This window comes from Thamnophis elegans, chromosome 1 (genome assembly GCF_009769535.1).
Source record: "Thamnophis elegans isolate rThaEle1 chromosome 1, rThaEle1.pri, whole genome shotgun sequence".
In the NCBI taxonomy this organism is placed as follows: Eukaryota; Metazoa; Chordata; class Lepidosauria; order Squamata; family Colubridae; genus Thamnophis; species Thamnophis elegans.
In genome coordinates this window covers 33,562,223-33,581,080 of record NC_045541.1, presented here as the reverse complement: position 1 = coordinate 33,581,080, position 18,858 = coordinate 33,562,223, and the positions used below count along the sequence as shown (strand labels likewise).

At 39.4% G+C, this 18,858-nt stretch overlaps 1 protein-coding gene and 1 long non-coding RNA gene across 7 annotated transcripts in view; one reads left to right on the top strand and one right to left on the bottom strand.

Moving 5' to 3' along the window:
* Positions 1–2,718: 2,718 nt before the first annotated feature.
* On the bottom strand, positions 2,719–13,256 carry LOC116504172. 3 transcript variants are annotated; one of them, XR_004254778.1, is made up of 5 exons: positions 12,555–13,256; positions 10,789–10,971; positions 6,220–6,368; positions 4,705–4,838; positions 2,719–3,894 (listed from the first exon to the last, which is right to left on the bottom strand). It is a non-coding gene; the product is annotated as an uncharacterized LOC116504172 (long non-coding RNA). The 3 variants fall into 3 exon arrangements; XR_004254777.1 differs by having other exon boundaries at positions 2,719–4,838; XR_004254779.1 differs by lacking the exons at positions 2,719–3,894; positions 4,705–4,838; positions 6,220–6,368 and adding an exon at positions 8,079–8,118 and having other exon boundaries at positions 12,555–13,246.
* Positions 11,839–18,858, top strand: part of TANC1 (tetratricopeptide repeat, ankyrin repeat and coiled-coil containing 1) — a 158,451-nt gene continuing 151,431 nt past the window's right edge. The window contains exon 1 of one of the 4 annotated variants that reach the window (XM_032210996.1): positions 11,839–12,201. The gene's annotated coding sequence lies outside the window, so the exon portion shown is untranslated. The remainder of the gene's footprint in view (positions 12,202–18,858) is intronic. The other 3 variants (XM_032210987.1, XM_032210978.1, XM_032210972.1) reach the window with 3 other exon arrangements.

The window sequence follows — 18,858 nt, the reverse complement described above, 5'->3', positions numbered from 1 at the left end:
AGGGAAAAATTACTGCAAAATCTCCATTTTAAATACCACCAGTTCTCCAAACTACTCAAAATTTCTGCTACCAGTTCTCCAGAACTAGTCAGAACCTGCTGAATACCACCTCTGCTTCTACTATATTTAGCCATTCGTGGTAGAGGAGTGGATAATGTAGTGCAAAGTGAAAGAATATCAGAAAAGGAGAGTTGGAAGGGACCTTGGAGGTCTTCTGGTCCAACCCCGTTTAAGCAGGAAACCCTATACAATTTCAGACAAATAGTTGCCCAATCTCTTCTTAAAAACCTTCAGTGAAAGAATACCCAAACCTTCTGGAGGCAAATTGTTCCACTGATTAATTACAATATTCTAACTGTTAGGAAATTTCTCCTTAATTCTAGATCCTCTCCTTGATTAGTTTCCATTAATTGCCTTCAGGTGCTTTGGAGACGGTCTATGGAAAATTGCAGCACCTACCCATGTAAGATTTCCTAGGAAAATATCTGAAAGCAGCAGTCAAGAAAGCATGGTAAATCTTTGCTGTGTGTGGCCTCACTTAATCTTGTCTATAAGTTTCTTTTATTTTTGAAATGTGACCTTGAAAAAAGCATGTCTTTGTGTCATCCCCTGAGCTTTTCGATAATAATTACTTTCATAGTAACCACCCAGCAGCATTAGAACTGATTGACAAATAAATTAACTCTGACAGCCAGCAGGCCGAAATAATCAAAAACAGATTGTAATTTTCCTTGAGCAACAGGCAATAAAAATGGGGGGAAATGTTATAGATCATGTACAGGGAAATGTTTGTATCCTCCTCTAAATCAGTTGCACTCTTAAAAGATGTACAGTTTTGTCCTATCTTTTCAGAGTTGCCTATAATAAATAAATAATCCTACATGGCTGAAATGATTGAAAGAATGTCACTCTATACCTTTACTATGTAAGATCATTTTTCTACCAAAACACCACCATCATTTTTTTCGGGGTGGAATTTTATAGTGAATGGGACGGGAATGGGAATGTCTAATGATCATCTGTGATTTGTTTTATCCCCTTGCAGATTTAGCTTGCACCATGGCGTATCTGCTTTTGGAGCTATCTAAAGCCCAAGATAATTTTTAAACACCATGTACTATGAATGTTATATTACAAAGATTTCTGCTACCTTAAAGACAAGCTTTATTATGCCGAAATTTGTATTAGCATATTTCCAAACAAAAATAGTGTCACGGGAGATTGTTGTTAATTTCTTTTGTCAAAGAACACTAACATTATTCAAAAGAGTCAAGAAAGTTTGTAGGCTGTTATTTAGCATCAGATTCTGGTAATAATGATAATAACAGTAATAATGGTGATAACAACAACAACAACAACAATAATATAATGAAATATTGTGACCCGGCCATTGAAACTACATGGCTATGGATGAAGCATGTAACAGTGATACCTATTGTCATCGGGGCACTTGGTACCGTGTCCAAGAATTTTATAAGTTACATCAACAAATTGCAGCTTCCTGCAATAACACCAGTGGAACTGCAAAAAACTGTGCTACTCGGAACATCTTATATTTTAAGAAGGTACTTGGTTGATACCTAGGACACTGGCAGCAACCAGTATCAACCATTATCACCAGTCAATGGTATTTGTAATGCATTTTTTAATGTTCAGTTGGCTCATGTTTTATGAATAAAGTATATAATAATAATAATAATAATAATAATAATAATAATAATAATAATAACAACAATAACAATAAGTAGTAGTAGTAGTAACAACTCGGGCTTGAAATGGAGGGGGTTCTTGACACTCTCTGAGCTTGGTTGTTTTCTTGCAGATGTTTCATTACAAACTAGGTAACATCAGCAGTGCATTGATGATGTTACCTAGTTTGATAATGAAACATCTGCAAGAAAACAACCAAGCTCAGAGAGCATCAAGTACTCCACAACAATAGAGGCCTTAGGTGCAATCCCCAAAGTAAGTGGAACACCATCGGCATTGACAAAATCACCATTGGGCAATTCCAAAAGGCAGCTTTTCTTGGAACAGCTTACATGCTGTGATCATACCTATAATACCATCATACATCAACACCTGCCTATTCCAAGTTCTTGGGAAGGAATCGAAAGATGGATAAAATGCCAAATAACGTGAGGTTGATTGTGCAAATCATAATAATAGTAAGACCATATTTTAATGGGTACTGATGCTTTGTCTATCAATATAAACTCTTTATTAAACATACTGATCTTTTATCTTAATCAAATATTAAGATAAAATAAAATAAAAAAGGTTGAGGACCACTGCTTTAAAGCATCCCTTAGTGGTTTACTGACTAAGTTTCTTTAGCTGCTTTTGCAAAAATCCAACATGAATGTGCAGAATTTATCAGCATTCTGTTCTCTGAAGCATTACCCACAGTTTAAGAGAAGTCATACATGGAGACCGGGATGCTGGAATTTTTTCACTTGCCTGCCATTTATTGCGTTTTGTTACTTTCGCACCTATTTAAAATAAATATAGAAGAAATGTATGAGCGAGAGTGCGCAGGTCAGGAATGAAAATCTGAATATCCTCTTAAAAACAGAAGAAAAGCTACTTTCTAAAAACAACAAATTCAGTTAGGATTATAATGCAGGTTTATTAGAACCAACACAATCTCATAAATCAGAATCAATTTCTTCCTCTCTTAAGTAGAATTCCTAAGATAACAAATATTGTAATCAGGCAACTAATTAGACAATTCTGACCAATTAATGATATACATTCAAATACCATACCATACCATACTTTTTCATAATATCACGTTTGGTCATCTTTGCTACTACTACTATTTCTATGTTGGAAGCACTTCAGTGGTGGAAGGATTTGCCGGTGACTTCACTGTTGCCCAGTGGACGCCCAGTTGGGGGCTCCTTTCGTGTCCTCATAAAGTTGGTCCCCAAAGTGGTACCCATCTATCTACTCTTGGTCGCCCACTTCCACTGCTGGATCGGCAGAAGCTGTAACGTGTAAAGGGAGCTCACCCTGCCCACCCCATGGCAGCAATGGGTCTCGAATGCAAGCCTGCCGATCGGCACCCCACTCCACCTCATGAGCCACCCCTCGTCATTTTTGCTGATGTTACTATATCTTCAGGGTAGTAAAATTAAAAGGGATTGCAAAGACATTCTAAAAAATCTGTCCAAAATGGATGCACAGACTTTAGAATGGCAAATGCAAGTAGTTCATTGTAAACAAATGTAAAGAGATCCATGTTGGTACAAAGGAAGGAAACTTCACCTATACATTGATGGGATATTTACTGGCTGTGACAAAACAGGAAGAGGATTTTGAAGCCATATCTCAATGGAAATGTCAATCAGTGAGCAGTTGCTGCAAAAAGAGCATTTGTGTTGCAAGATGTCAAAGGTGAAGTAGACCTGTCTTATCCTTTCATCAAGGAAATGTCCTTCCGCTTTCTGTAGGATCTTGTCTTCTCTGTAACCAATCCTTGACCGTGGATTGCAGCCATAGTTTCATTGGGATGAGACTCTGTTGTCTGCACTTGAAGCATAGGTGATTCCTGTAGTCTGCCACATTTTTGCTGTCTTTTCATATTCCAGCACCTGCCTCAGGGTTTCTTCCCCAAAATGTGTGGCAACATACCAGTGAAGATTCTCACTCATCCTGGTAGAGTTGTCTGGCATCTGAGTTATGGCAACTGCATTGCTTTTCTTGTTGGCTCGAAGCATTTTGCTGCTTATCCAAGTAGCTTCTTTGGTCTGAGCAACCTGGTTAGGGGGATTCCATATATGTCCTACAGGGAGGTCACCTAATCTAGATGGGCTCATTAGGTGAGTAGGCAGAGAGTTGTTGTGGGGGATTGGTGTTTATCCGTTACAGGTAGCAGGGCTTAAATATTGGCTGTTGGAAAGTAGCAGGGAAAGAAAGTTATTGACTTCAACTCCAGACTTGAAAAACATAGTAGGTGATAAGCAGTGGGAGGAAGCACTATCACCAATTTGTTTTTCAGTAGTCGGTATTTATCATAATAAGTGGCCGTTTTGTGAATGTCCCCAGCTCAAAAACATCTTTGCAGATCAAATCCAAAGTACTGCATAGCCCTAATGATTTATTTAATCTTAGTTTACTAAATAAGAGCAAAGTTGACATTTGGTCATTCACATAATACACTAAGATTGGTGACCCAAAACTTTCAAAGTGAGTGGGCATCCTTTGGAGATTGAGTCTATAGAATTACCCAACATTAACCAACCAAAGCAAAAAAAAAAAAAAAAGAGGTGACCACAGTGTGATAGCGGTTTAGAATTTAAACTTTATATAGCTCTTTGCTGCCATCTACTGATTGAATGAATTTTTGCAATTCTAATCTAACCGCGCACACCCACACCTGTCATTCAGATTTTGTGAGAGGCAGCTGTAGCAAACAGTTTAGGGGAAAAAGGGTATCTGATGCAGCAAAACTAGAGAGACTAAGAAAGATCACCTTTACAAAAATATACAGGAACCATTATTCTAGTATTTTTAAAGTCCAGAATGACATTTGATATTGGCTCAGGAAGATGCCTCCCGAATTCATTGAAGTACAGTATAAGTCAGGCTTGCAAGAGTCTATTGTTCTAGCCAATCTCAATAATTTTGAGTAATTTTAGGCAACCTGTAGAGTTGATTTGACTAGGTCTGTTTTACCTAGTACAGCTGATAAGAACCTACCAAAATTTTACTTTTACTAGGTATAGAAGCATAATCCAAGACTGCTCCTCTCAAACAATTCAAAAGGGTCTTCTGTCGAACAAAATACAGGTGAAAAGGTTCAGAGAAGTTGTGTTCTTGGTCTAGACAATTATCTGCAAGGCAGAAGAATGAAATGACACCATCATTACAGGTATAAAAAAAAGGACCTTGAGGTCTGCAAAACTTCTGTAAAATATATTCTTGTTTTTGTATTTGGTGCTTCTGGGTCCCTAATTTTTTTAGTTCTTTGTAAAAGACCAAACAGAGACCGTGGGAAGCTTCTGTGCAAGCATGTTCCAAGAAGCAGCTGTATCTCATGAAAGCTCTATTGTTCTAAACTATATGCTGGGCTGCCTGTTTATACCCTTAAAAAACCTTTTAGGGTCAGCTGCTTGTGCTAAAACAAAATTGATAATTATTAGCCATCAACTGTAAGCACTGTGACCATTGCCTCTTATCCTGGAACGAGTTACATTTCGGTGCCTGTGTGCTGCACAAAATGAGGAGTTCCTTTGAACAGCTTTCTTCTAATTGCAGTAGTCTGAACAAAGGAACACAACCAAAAGAGCAGCTACATTTTGTAACTAGAAACCATATTAGAAAATAGCTAAAATAAAATGGCTAGGAACAAATATGTTATATAGCAGGAGGGAACGTTTCTGAACTCCCAAAGCTGGACTAGCCTTTTGCTGCTGTCATTCCTAGCTCAAGTTATGGTGGTTGATAACTTGAACAGATTTCTCAATAGTTTCAATTTTTGCAAGGGGAAATTTGAGAATCTGAAAGTAGACACGGCTCCTATTTTTTAAAAAAACTCAGCCGTTTGGCTCAGACAAGTTATCTGAATATCAGAGCAAGAGGAGAAATCTTAAGTGGAAGAACAGCTGTGAATTTGGCTCCTCCTAGGAGGAAGCTCCTGAAGATGATAATATTCCATTTCTTCCTTTCCATATCATTAGACATAGTACCGTAAAGCAGCATAATATTCCATATTCCAAACCATTCTGTTGAGATTCAACCTGATTTGTTTCTTTTACATTTAAGTATTCCAGATCGTATTATTATGAATGAGGATTACCATATCTGGTTAACAAAGATCAAAATGCAGAAAAGTGCAATGGGGTTGCTGGGGTTTTTTGCTATTTAGTGGTTGCCTGAATCACTGCAGAGCACATTTGATAATCCAATTTGTGTGTTATTAAAGGAACGTAATAAATCAGAAATGCCTTGGTTGTAAGGAGTGTCCTACTGGATTTCCAGAAATGTTCAATGACACTAAGCCATGATTTAACTGTTGCTTTTTGAAAATGTATTTAGCTGGCTGCATTCATATATTCATGCTGAGACATTCATTAACAATGATAAATTATGCTTGTGTATTCAGATGATATACTATATATAAGGCTCAACTGCACTACATGCTAACTTGAAAAGTCTGGTTGATGAGACTGTATATTTTTTTCTTCAATCAGCTCAGAGGTGGGCTGCACTTACCTTAACAACTGGTTTGATGGTTGTGAGCATGCGCATGCGCACATACTTCATTCACAGGCGCCTCTTCAGAGCTGAAACAGAGCTTCAAACATGCAGCTAATCAACTCAGGCAGCTCCAGTGAGTATAGCAGGCGGAGCACGAAACTCAGCTAGGCAACGGGAGGGGGGGGCAGAAAGTTAGTTATAAATGGAAAGGATAGCAAAGGGGCGGGCGGGTGGGGGGGCAGGCCCAGCCAGTGATCACAACTACCGGTTCCCCTGAACCGGTCTGACCAGGCAGCAGCCCACCACTGAATGAGCTAGTATAATAATTAGGATTATAGAAACCAGTTTGTTACCTATGACATACTATAGATACCCATTCTAGTTTTTGTAAACTCTAAATGGCAGCCCCTTGGGATTCAGGCCAGATAAGACTAAGTCTTCAATTAAAGTGCTGCATGGGAGTGAGGAAGGGGAATATCATGCTAATTAGGCAAACATAGCTTAAGTCAAAAGAATAAACCATGTAATGGGTTGGTGGGATGTCTTGCTCTCACTGACAGAGGAAAATTTGTCTTCAGGATGACATTTTAAATCAATGTATCCCCATTTTTTGAGCTCACAGTTTAAACCATGTCTTATCTCAGGGTTATGCTGAGATAACCGTTCTCTGATTATGTGAACAAGACATTCCAATGTATTTCAGCCACACCTTCTGGGACTTCACTACTTAATGGGCATTAAATTCTTCCAGAGATAACAGTTCTTTTATTTACATCATCTGTCAACACAGGATGAAAGGGAGACAGTCAGGAGCTTCTAATCTTGTCTTTTGCAATTCACTTCAACCTGAATAACCCTTGGAATATGTACACAAGCCAGATGGCAAAGTTTGTCCAAGTCAGATGATTGTATAAACTGGGGAGGGGGGAGTTTTCCACCAAGGTTATGGGCCCATGCAGGAAAACATAGGGAGTTCTGTCGGGATGGGACCAGTTGACCAAGGATAGAATCTGCATCATCACAAGAAAGGCTGTTGTTTCCTTTTGCATCTATTCATTTACTTTTTGTAAAAAAAGAAAACTGGTATATGTTCTGTATACAACATAAGTGTAATTGTAGTGGAGCATTTAAGAGTCGAAGGAATGCAGAGAACTAGGTGAAATTATAAAGAGATTCTTAGTTTGAAATGTGGGGACCTCAATCCCAACCTGTTGCGTGTGAACAATCATACTCACATGTGCGGAGTTCAAACTACTTTATTATGTTATGCCTATAATACAGGAATCTCCCTTGTCTGGCAACTTACTCCTAGGAACAAATAGATAAGTCTTTAAGGAACTTAAGGGGTGGATGGGTCAGACCTAGCTCTTTTGAGGTTGTGCAGTGACTCCAGACTAGTTCCATGTTTGATCCTTCCTTCCTGCCAGGCTGGGTGCTTCCCAACACAACCATCTCCAATAATTTTTCTACAGCTGTATTTTGTTCAGAATTAAAGGAGGCTGATGTTTATCAGACTATGCAATAATTGGTTCTCTTTGATTTACATTAAATGGCTACAAAACCTACTTCAGTTCACACATCTTATTACTTTTATTTATTTATATTTATTTACATTTGTTTGCTGCTCATCTCACTATGAGTGTCAGCGTTTCAAAAATCATCCAGAATTAAATCAGAAGCCAAGGCAGAGCTTTCCTCAAAGTTCCAATTTAATAAGAGAGACATTTTGGTACATCTGTGGAAAACCCAAATCTAAAAGCTTCCTGGGTTTTCCACCCAGTTGAAAGTTCAAGATCTTGCCCCACACCCACAAGTCCATCACATGGTCCAATCTTCCATTGCCACGCTGGCATCTCCACCCATCTAGTTCCGCTCAGGTGCAGAGGTGCGGAGAGAAAGAATGACCTTGGGCTTCTAGAAAGGAATGTTTTATTTTGACAACAATACATTCTACAATTCTACTCCTTACTATTCCCCTTCCCAATTACCCCACTAACCAAACAGTAAAGTAAAATAATAGAGAGTGTGGCAGGCCAAAGATCCTAAAAGGTATATGACTGTAGGCCTGACAATGAGTTAACTTTTAAGTACGATTTGTTGACTAAGCTATAGTTTGTCAGGTTCACACATGGTACTAATTTATCAACCACTATTTATAAACCAAAATGGCTTGATCCCCATGTTGTGATACGTTAAAAAAAAGCAAAATACACTATGGGGGTGTAATGATTTGTAAATCATGAATGGAGACTAAACAAAATTTGCCAAATTTGTTTAAGAAAATGGTAAAACTCCTTGGCCTAAAGGTGTGGACAGCAATATGGTACAGACTAAGAGCAAAGTAATCATAGAGATTATTGTACTACATGATTAAAAGCTTTCAGGATTTTTGAAATAGCTTCATCCCCCATCCTTTCTAGTAAAGTTGTTAAGAATTCAACTGATCATTATTCTGGTATTCTTGTGGAAGGAAAATTGGTTTAATTCCAAAAAAGGAAAGATTTTCAACTGATTCTACTCACAAAATATAATTGACAAAGTAGCAGACAGACCGATATTATCCTGTATGTTCCAATATTAAAAGACCCTCCAGAAAGTATAAATGTTGGGAACATAAAAGACACCAGGATAATGATAGATAGGTAAGTAAGAAGTCTGCAGTTAGACTGATATAAGCCAGTGATTTCTCACAACAGGGCTAACTGTGAATTAGCTACAAAGAAAACTAAAAGGGTTGCTTTCAACTTTAAAGGTCACACTAAATTGCGATGAAGACACCAAACTCAGATTTTTTTTATTTTTAATATTATGCGGCAAATTAAATCAATATAATTATAAAGCACCCGCCAATAAAGATTGCGTTGTCACTTAAAATTCAACTGGTACTGATGAAGTTCTTATAAGTATTTCTTATTAAATGGCAGTTCTGAATGAACAAGTAATTCCATTATTAGAGATATATATGTAGAATAATCAAACTGGATCAAAATGTTAAATAGCTGCATTTGTATAATAGAGGAAATACTTCTATTATAAAGATGGTGGGTTCATTTTAAGGTTATCATCTTTCAAATGTCTTAGGCTATCTGAAATAAGTTACATACTGGTACTCCTTGACTTACAACTATGGTATAATGAAGCCTACCAATCATGGCTGTAAGTTGTGATGATTGTAAAATGGATCTTTTCATGGTTTTGCTGAAAACTGGAATAACTGCTGATAAATGGTAAAATGTGATCATGTAACTACAGGATGTTAAACAGCTATAAATATGGCCAAGATGTTGAGTGCCTGAGGTTTGGTCATGTGACTGGTAGGGGAGGCAACCATCAGACTTACAATCTGGATCACAAGAGCCTCCAGGTAGGCCCATGCAACATTAAGTTGTAGATTACCTGTAATCAGGTACAGATACAAATACAAGTAGTTCTCATTTAATGACCATGATTGGGACCAGCAATTTGTTGTTAAGCAAAGCAGTTGCTGAGTGAAATTGCAACTGTAGTTACAATCTTCCTTCAGCCTTCCTTTGCTTTATAGACCTGCAAAGATTGCAAATGCAATCACTTTTTCATCCGTGTCATAACAGGCTAAATGAGGACTACCTGTGAATCACTGAATGGTGTGAAGTCACACACCATTCCAAATAATTATGAATTTACCCATTCTAGAGAGAGATGGGCAGCTATATAAAATTTACAAATAAAACAAAATGTTTGATTATCTCTAAAAGATTTTAAGGATTTTTTTTAAAGCAGGGCTGGGCTGCTCTGCCCCCACTCTAATTTGTTGGAGGGCAGGGAACAAGGGAGAAAGGTGGAGAGAGAGAAAAAGTTGGAAGAGTTACAACAGATTGAGCAAGAGAAAGTTCTCTCTAAGTGATCAGTTCAGACTTCTGGCACAGAAGAGTAAAAATGACAGATAGGAGAAAATCCTTTCTACAAATGATAAGTTTAGGCCTTTGGCTGACAGAAGGCAGTGGAAGACTGGACTCAAGCCATAATGCAGTTTATTTGGGTTTGACTCATATCCTTCAGCTGACAGAAAACTTTTTATATTCATGAAATCTGCTGTCCCCATTACAGATCTGTTGCCTGTTTCAAGTTAGCACAGTCCTCTGAAACCTCCTCTAGCTAGACAATTTTATAGACCTTGTTGCTACTGTTGGAAGAAGTGGGAAGAGGAGGGAAATAGAGATTTAATCCCAGAATGAGTAATGAGGAAGGCAGTGTTCTGTGGGAATAGGGAAGAAGCATACAGGATATGCTTGCATTATCTTTAGGTGCAAACGGGGAAAACCTTTTGCCCTAATGCACAAATTCTGCTAAATTAAGAGGAAGTAAAGTAGTTCTCCATATTTGGTTTTGCTCTTCTGCTGCTTCCATGTACAGACAGTCCTCGATTTACGACTACGAGCGAAACAACAATTTCTGTTACTAAGCAAGGCAGTTATTAAGTGAATCACATGGTCATTAAGTGAATCCACTTCCCCCTTACTGACTTTGCTTATTGAAATCTAGTTGGAAAGGACACAAATAATAATCATATTGACTTAAGGGGCTCCAACTGTCAAAAATACATACCTGTTGCCAAGTACCCTAATTTTAATCACCATTGTGAGGAGACTGTGATGTTTGTGTAAGGACCAGTCATAAGTCACTTTTTGCAATTTCCGTGTAACTTCAGTCACCAAATGAATGGTTATAAGTTCAGGACTACTTGTACTCCATGGACTTATTCTTGTGTACCACACCAGAAAGATGGCCCTGAAATAGGGGAAAAACAAATAATCTCTGTTTGAAAAAAAAATTGTCTTTCTTTTCTTTTAAAAAAAAAAATAACACAGCAGATATAGTTAGAATTCAGCCAGATTTATTTACCAAATACTTGAAAAGTATTTTTTTTTACTCAAAGGACAAGATATATGAGTCACCCGAAGGCAGGTAAAAACTATAAAGATGTTTTTTTTTTTAATGACAACTTTTGAAGATCCTGCCTTCATCAAAGGGGGGGCGTTTTGATTTCAGTCCTCTAAAATATCCCTTTTTCCCCCCTTCATTTTTCACCCCCCCCCCTTTTGCAATCCTGAAAACCCCTCAGGGGGAAAACCTGTGTCTCTTGGGACCACAGCAATGAACTCCCAAGGTCATACACAATGGCAGTGCTTATATTGTGTGTGGAAGCCGATCGCAATACGCAGTTATTTCCTACTCCACAGATAAGATACCCGAGATGCTTTCCTTTGAACCCAACTGGCAAAAGGACAACCCCACAGACCATACAAAGTAACGTGCAGTAGCATACAGATGACAGTTGCATTCCCCACCCCACTTTCGGCCGACTGACTCCATAGCCCCCCCCTTTTTTTTGAATGTCATGCCCCGACCTCCCCCACCCTGACTTCCAGCTCGCCTTGTTGATCCTGGGAAAGAGAGGGGGGAGGCGGGAATGTCAAAGGCCGGGGCTCTAAAACCCGGCCTGCAATCCTGCTGAGCCCCTTCCTGCTAATTGGTCCCAGATAGTTGTGCTTTTTTTTCACCAAGCAACAGGAGCTTTGGCCGCCCGGGGTGGGGGAGGGCGAAGTGCGGGCAGGAACCGAGGGGGGGGGGATGGGGTTGCCGCGGTGAGTTAGCCGCGCCCGGTGGTGGGTGGCGGGTGGGTTTGGCTTAAACTGCGGAGTCTCAGCCCAGCCTTGCCCTGCCGTCCAACCCCGACGGGGTGGAGGAGAAAAAGGGGGAAGACGCGACGCATCCATTTGCAACCTGGAAACTCCTTCCCTTCTTCCCTTCCCCCCAGCAAGAGACTGGCTGCTCAGGGTAAAGGCGGCCTTAGGGAGAACCGCGGAAGGCGGAGACTGGGGCTGCTGGCTTCCAATGAGCTCAGCCGTCTTGCTTTGCCTTGCCTGCCCGGCGCTACTGGAGGAGTCTCGGTCGAGAGACTCTCCGAGAGACCCCCAAGCGTCTTCTTAAGAGGCGCTGGACGGCCAAGCCAAGACGGTAAGTGCCCGCTCGCACAGCGGCGGCGGCAAGCAGGGAGTTTCCCGAGCCTCCCGCTTTGCACCGCTAAGGCATCCGCCCTGACTCCCTCCCGCCCCGCCTCGGTGTTTACAGCCTTTCCTATATAAAAACAGAGGTAAACGTGTCTATTGAGTGGGAAAGCAAAGCGGGTCGAAGTTTGTGGCGGGGGCAAAGGTGCGGGACGGGTCCGTCGTCATGCGGGAAAGGTTCGAGGCTCCCCTGCTTTCCGCGGCGGTGAATTCGGGGGTTGCCGCCTCCGGCTTGCAAAAACGCGGACGGCCACGAGGCGGCAAGGACGCTTTGGCGATTTTATGCTGCCCCGCTTTGCTCACTTGTACGTGATCCTCGGGATTCATTATTCGCAGCCGGATCGGGTAGCCCTCTGGGAAAGGTGGAAGCTCAGGTGAGGGTGGAGCTGGGGGAGGGGGAAAAAAAGCTTCTCTAAAGCTGCGCGTATCGGATTCCATTGTGGGCACCGGAGGCTGGCATGGACGCCGAGGTTTTCAAGGGCCTAGAGGCGGTGCGGGGCCGGCGAAGCTAGAAGCAAATACAATCTTGATCTTTACCTCTCCGGCGCCGAAGGAAATCGAAATGACCATTACGTGGCGTTCACACTGGACTCCAGAATTTGAGGAAAAAGAGGGCATCTCGCCTAGAGGATGAGCCATATAGACCTGGTAAACTGGGTTTGGTGGAATACGGGCCGCCTGGTCCATAGGGACTAGGTCAGTGGTTAAAGGAAAGAAAAGAATTCCTCTTGGGTGGCATGTGTGCCCAATTGTCAAAAGGCATCTCCTGAGTGTCACCTCACAGGTGGCAATTTTTATACATGGCTGGAGGAATGCTACAACTTAGTTTGAGAATGATAGAAGTCAACATGCCTGCGTGGGAAAACAGACCCAGGATTAATTGTTGGAGGTGTGTTGTAGTTGTGGGTGTGATTTTCCTAGGGTGGTTTAGGAGAATCATGAAACAGCACAGTTCTAAGAGAAGTTGGCAGCAAGGTTTAGCCAGGGTCACTTCAAATTTGTGCATTTCTCATAGAATAAAGTACCCAAGGCCTAGTTTTTAATGTCATCCCTGAGTAATCTCCAGTACTGTCATCCTAACCCCCTTGACATTAGAAAGCAAGTGTTTAACATTAGAAAGTTATTTTTCAGGTTAAACATTGATCACAGGAGTATGCTGCTCCATATGTTCTATTTGGAAATAGGATATAGGACAAAGAGGGAGGTAGTTAATATTGTTGTATATTGATCATCTTGGAAAAATAGACTTAAGGAAGATCGAGGCAGCTGGTATGATTTAAAAAAAGGGAAGATTAAGCTTATAGTGATGTTTCCAAATGGAAATGTTCCAAATAGGCTTTTGTATGAAAAGGTAAAATAATATTGTTGGCAGAGAAGTAGGCAAGCACATTTTATTTTTTCCTCTCAGTGTCCTTATTGTGTCTCCTACATACACATGATGATGTCTGTGTATGTGAAAATATTCAAGATTAAATGTTGTTTTGCAACATAGACAACTTATTTTGAATTGGCCTTTATCAAGTAAATGTCATCTGTAATTAGAAGTGGAAAGGTACAGAATCAAGTGGCATGTTTCTGCCTTGATTTATTTGTCTTTTGACAGTTAGAAAGATGAATGTAACAGAGTTGCCCAGTGAGGGTAAGGAGAAAGAAGGGATAATCTGGACAAAAGGGAAGGTGTCCAAGATAGTCCTGTGCTCTCAGTAAGACTTGTGGATTTAGTCCAGGTTTAATGTATAACTTCCTTCAACGTAAGTTTTATGTAAAACCTTTCTTTTCTGTGTATTGTTGAACAGCCTATTTGCTCAAACAAGTTGAGTCAAGCATAATTTTAAGGCTGTGTTAACATATTGTGCTAAGACAGAATGTGGTTTGTTTGGTTTTGGCTTACGTTAGTACAGGCATTATCTATTGTAAATCATGTCTTAGGGCATGCTGTTAGAACCTAGCCATTTGTTTCCAATAAACCATGGCTTGTTTAGTGTAATATGTGAATTCTTTTTAATCAATTCTTGTTCCACAAATATCCCTGTATTTGTAGAACTATATTTTTGCAACTATTCTCTTTGGGATGTCATTCCAATGCACTGAACAGAGACCTGCAGTGAAGCAAGCAGAACAGTATTTAATAAACTGGTTTCATTTTTATGTTTTACATTGCCAGATTTTCATTGAATGCTTTCATTATTTGTGTGTTATTAAAGACAAAGATTGCCTTTACTGTGTACTGGGGAGTCTTGTCATTTTACTATTTTTTAAACATACAGTACAAGCTGGTCCTTTCACTCAAAATGCCTAAACCACTTAGCCATAAATCTTTGCATTGCTTGCTGACAGTCCCAGTAAAATCAGAGGTGTCAAACTGGCAGCCTGTGGGCTGGATACGTCATGCGCAGGCCACGCCCACTTTAGCTTCATGAAGAGGAAAAAAAGTGTCGTGATACATCACGTGATGGCAACATGATGCAAGTTTGACACCCGTGCAGTAGTTGGTTCAAGGGTTGCCATTTTAGGAATATTTCCTCCAGTTGGGAGTCATAACTGATGAGCACTTTAGTTGGAAAAGCTCTGACAAGGCTTTATTCTATCAATACCTCCTTTTCCCCATTGGGCAGTAGGTAGTAAAGATCATGAATATAGTCTGCAATTGGGACTTGGAAGGTATTACCTTGTTACCCTTTTTTGGAATGGAGTATTTTTTGAGCCAGACTTGGACTGTGACCTATAAATGATTGGATTTTCAAGTTTTCATAACATAATCAACTGGGAGAGGATAGTTTGACTCACAATTGCTCTTGGCCCAATCAGTACTTGAACAAGCTATCCACACCTCCCCTCCCCAGTTACTTTAAGTGTGTTAAGTGAATTAAGTTGCTGTCTTTATATACTAAATTGTGACTTGTTTAATGATAGAAGGATGAACCAGAATTATTTTGCATTCATGCTACTTGCCAAGCCATGATTTACAAACTGCAGTGACTGAGTTAACATAATACGGACAATCACAAACAAGCAGACAATATTATAACTGAATATATTGTGTCACAACAGCCATTGTCTCCTAATGGTTAAATGTTTTATATTTATCCATTTTAGAAATGTTCATTAAGCACATATTTTACATGTAAGTAATGTCAAAATCAATCCTTGTTGTCCTACCATAGGGCAAGAATCATACAAGTGGCAAAAAAATAGGGGCAGTCAGGCATAACACAGGTTATGTAGACAGTAAACACAGGGTCAATCAAAATGGACTCAAATGTCTATACACCAATGCAGAGAGTATGAGGAATAAACAGGGTGAATTAGAAATTCAAGTAAAAGAGGGCAGATACGATATTAGTTTTTCTATCTTCATTATATCTAGATTGTATCTGTACATATGAATACCAGTTCATTTCCATCCCTTCTTGTTTCAACTCTTGAATAGATTTGAGCTCACCCTCTGCATTCAATAATTCTATATATCTAACTGTTTGTTCCTTTTTATATATTATTGGATATGAAAATGCTTCAATTGTTGATATCCAGACTGGAATTTTCAAATAGTGTAATCTTTTTACCTTTTCCCAGTTTAACAGCAACGCCTCCCTTATATAATGTCTTCTAAAATAACTATGTGATTTAGTTCCCTTATACCATAAGAAAGCATGCCATCCCAACAATAAGTCGTGACCTTCTACATTCAATAATCTAGAGTTTTTTAATGATATCCATTCCTTAATCCACATCAAGTTTGTTGCTTGATAGTATAGCTCCCAATCAGGTAGCCCAAATCCTCCTCTAGATCTAGCATCTTGTAGTAATTTAAGTTTTATTCTAGCTTTTTTCCCTTGCCAAATAAATTTCAAAACTATTTTATTTAGATCTTGAAAGAAGTCCTTACCCAATCTGATTGGGATTGTCTGAAACAGGTATAGAATTCTAGGTAGAATGTTCATTTTAATTGTAGAGATTCTTCCCATCATTGATAAGTGCAAATTTTCCCATTTCTCCAAATCAATTGCTATTTGTCGTTTTAGTCTGGTATAGTTATCCTCTTTAAGAGTGCTACATCTAGGTGATAGGTATATCCCCAAATATTTAACCTTACTTGTATTTTGAATCTGCAACATTTCTGACAGCTCTTCCTTTTGTGTTGCTGGGATGTTCTTCGTCATGATCTTTGTTTTATCTTTGTTTATTTTCAAGCCTGCTACTTCTCCATATTCCTCTATTCTTTCTAGCAATTTGGGTGCTGTTTCTAAAGGATCTTCAAGAATAAAAACTAAGTCATCTGCAAATGCTTGTAGTTTATACTCTTCTCTCTTAATTTTCATTCCTCTTATTTCTTCTTCTTCTCTGATCTTTCTGTTTAAGACCTCTAGTGTTAGGACAAAAAGTAGTGGTGATAGTGGGCAGCCTTGTCTCGTACCTCTCTTTATTTCGATCGGATCTGTTAGTTCTCCATTTACCATTATCTTTGCTGCTTGTTTCTGATATATCATTCGTATAATTTGAGTGAATATCTTGCCAAAATTCATCTGCTCCAGTTGCAAAAACATAAATTGCCAATTCACATTGTCAAAAGCCTTCTGCGCATCGAGGAACATCAGTGCCATTTGCTTTTCAGGATGGGCCTCATAGTATTCCAAAGTATTCAAAATCATTCTCATATTGTCTTTAATTTGTCTTTTAGGTAAGAAGCCATTTTGATCTGAGTGGATGAAGCCCTTTAAATATTTTTAAGTCTCTCAGCTAGTATAGATGCAAATAGCTTGTAGTCTGAATTTAATAAGGAGATTGGTCTATAATTCTTGATTTGTGTTAGATCGGTCTCTTCCTTGGGTAGTAGTGTGATATACGCTTCTGACCATGACTTCGGTATTTTGCTCTCAGACATCACTTCATTCATGACTTGTAGGGGTGGGAAGGTCAGTGTTTCTTCAAATGTTCTGTAAAATTCCACCGGTAGTCCATCTGGTCCTGAAGCTTTCCCATTGGGCAGATACGATATTGTTGCCATAACAGAAACTTGGTGGGATGAAACCGACAAATGGAACATACAGCTAGAAGGATTTAAATTATTTAAAAGAAATAGGCCAAATAAAAGAGGAGATGGAGTTGCACTATATATAAGAAATAATTACCTCTCTACAGAAATAGAGCACAACAATGATGGGAACTATCTTGAATGCATTTGGGTCAATATTAAAGGTTGGGGGAAATGACATTGCCATAGGTCTATACTACAGGCCACCCAGCCAAGCAGAGGAAGTAGATGAACTTTTTGCTAGTCAGCTAACTAAGGTATGTAGGAAGCACACCACAATAGTAGTGGGAGATTTTAACTACCCTGACATCAACTGGGAAACAAACTCTGCACCAAGTGGAAGATCCAACAGGTTCCTAACAAACCTAGGAGACAACTTTGTTTCCCCAAAAGTAGAGAAGGGAACAAGGGGATCAGCCATATTGGACTTAATTCTCACTAACAGAGAGGAAATGATAGAAGGTGTTGAAGCCACAGGAACCCTGGGGGCAAGTGACAATGCAGTATTGGAATTCAACATTATGCAAACACAAGTAGTAGAACAAAGTGAAACTAGACTCTTGGACTTTAAGAGAGCTAATTTCAATAAACTTAGAGCTTGAGAAGAATTCCATGGATGAGAATCCTCAAGGGGAAAACAACTCAAGAAGCTTGGGAAATTTTGAAAAATGAGATTACAAAAGCTCAGTCTAGCACAATACCAATGAAGAAGAAAAATAACAGCTCCCAAAAGAAACCAGCATGGCTGCATAAAGAACTCTCTGACAAATTGAAAGACAAAAAAGATAAGTATAAAAAGTGGAAAGGGGGGGGGGGGACATAACTAAGGCAGAATATCAGCAAATAGCCCGAGCATGTAAAGATGAAGTGAGGAAACCGAAGGCTCACAATGAAGAAAGGCTTGCCACAAAAATAAAAAATATCAAAAAAAGCTTTTTCCAACATATTAAAAACAAGAAAAAGGTTAAGGGAACAATTAGTCCATTGCTGGGAGAAAGTGGCAAGAAAGTGACAAGCAACAGGGAGAAAGCAGAACCATTTAACTCATGTTTTGCATCTGTCTTTACACAAAGAGATAAAACAGTCCAGGCTATCAAAAACAGCACCACAAAAATCAGATTAGGAACACAAGTTGAAATAGGGAAGAAAATGATAAGTGAGCACCTGTCTACCCTAGACGAGTTTAAATCACCAGGACCAGATGGATTACACCCCAGGGTTCTGAAGGAACTGGCAGACAAGATCTCAGAACCACTGAACTATATCTTTCAGAGATCCTGGAGTACCGGGGAACTACCAGAGGACTAGAAAAGAGCTGATGTGGTTCCCATCTTCAAAAAAGGGAAAGAAACAGATCCAGGAAACTACAGACCTATCAGCTTGATCTCAATACCAAGAAAGATTCTGGAAAAGATAATCAAGCAACGAATTAGCGAACACCTAGAAGCAAACATAGTAGTAGCTAAAAGCCAACATGGGTTTGTCAAAAACAGATCATGCCAGACTAATCTTATTGCACTCTTTGATAATGTGACAAAATTAGTGGACCAGAGGAATGTTGTCAATATAGTTTAC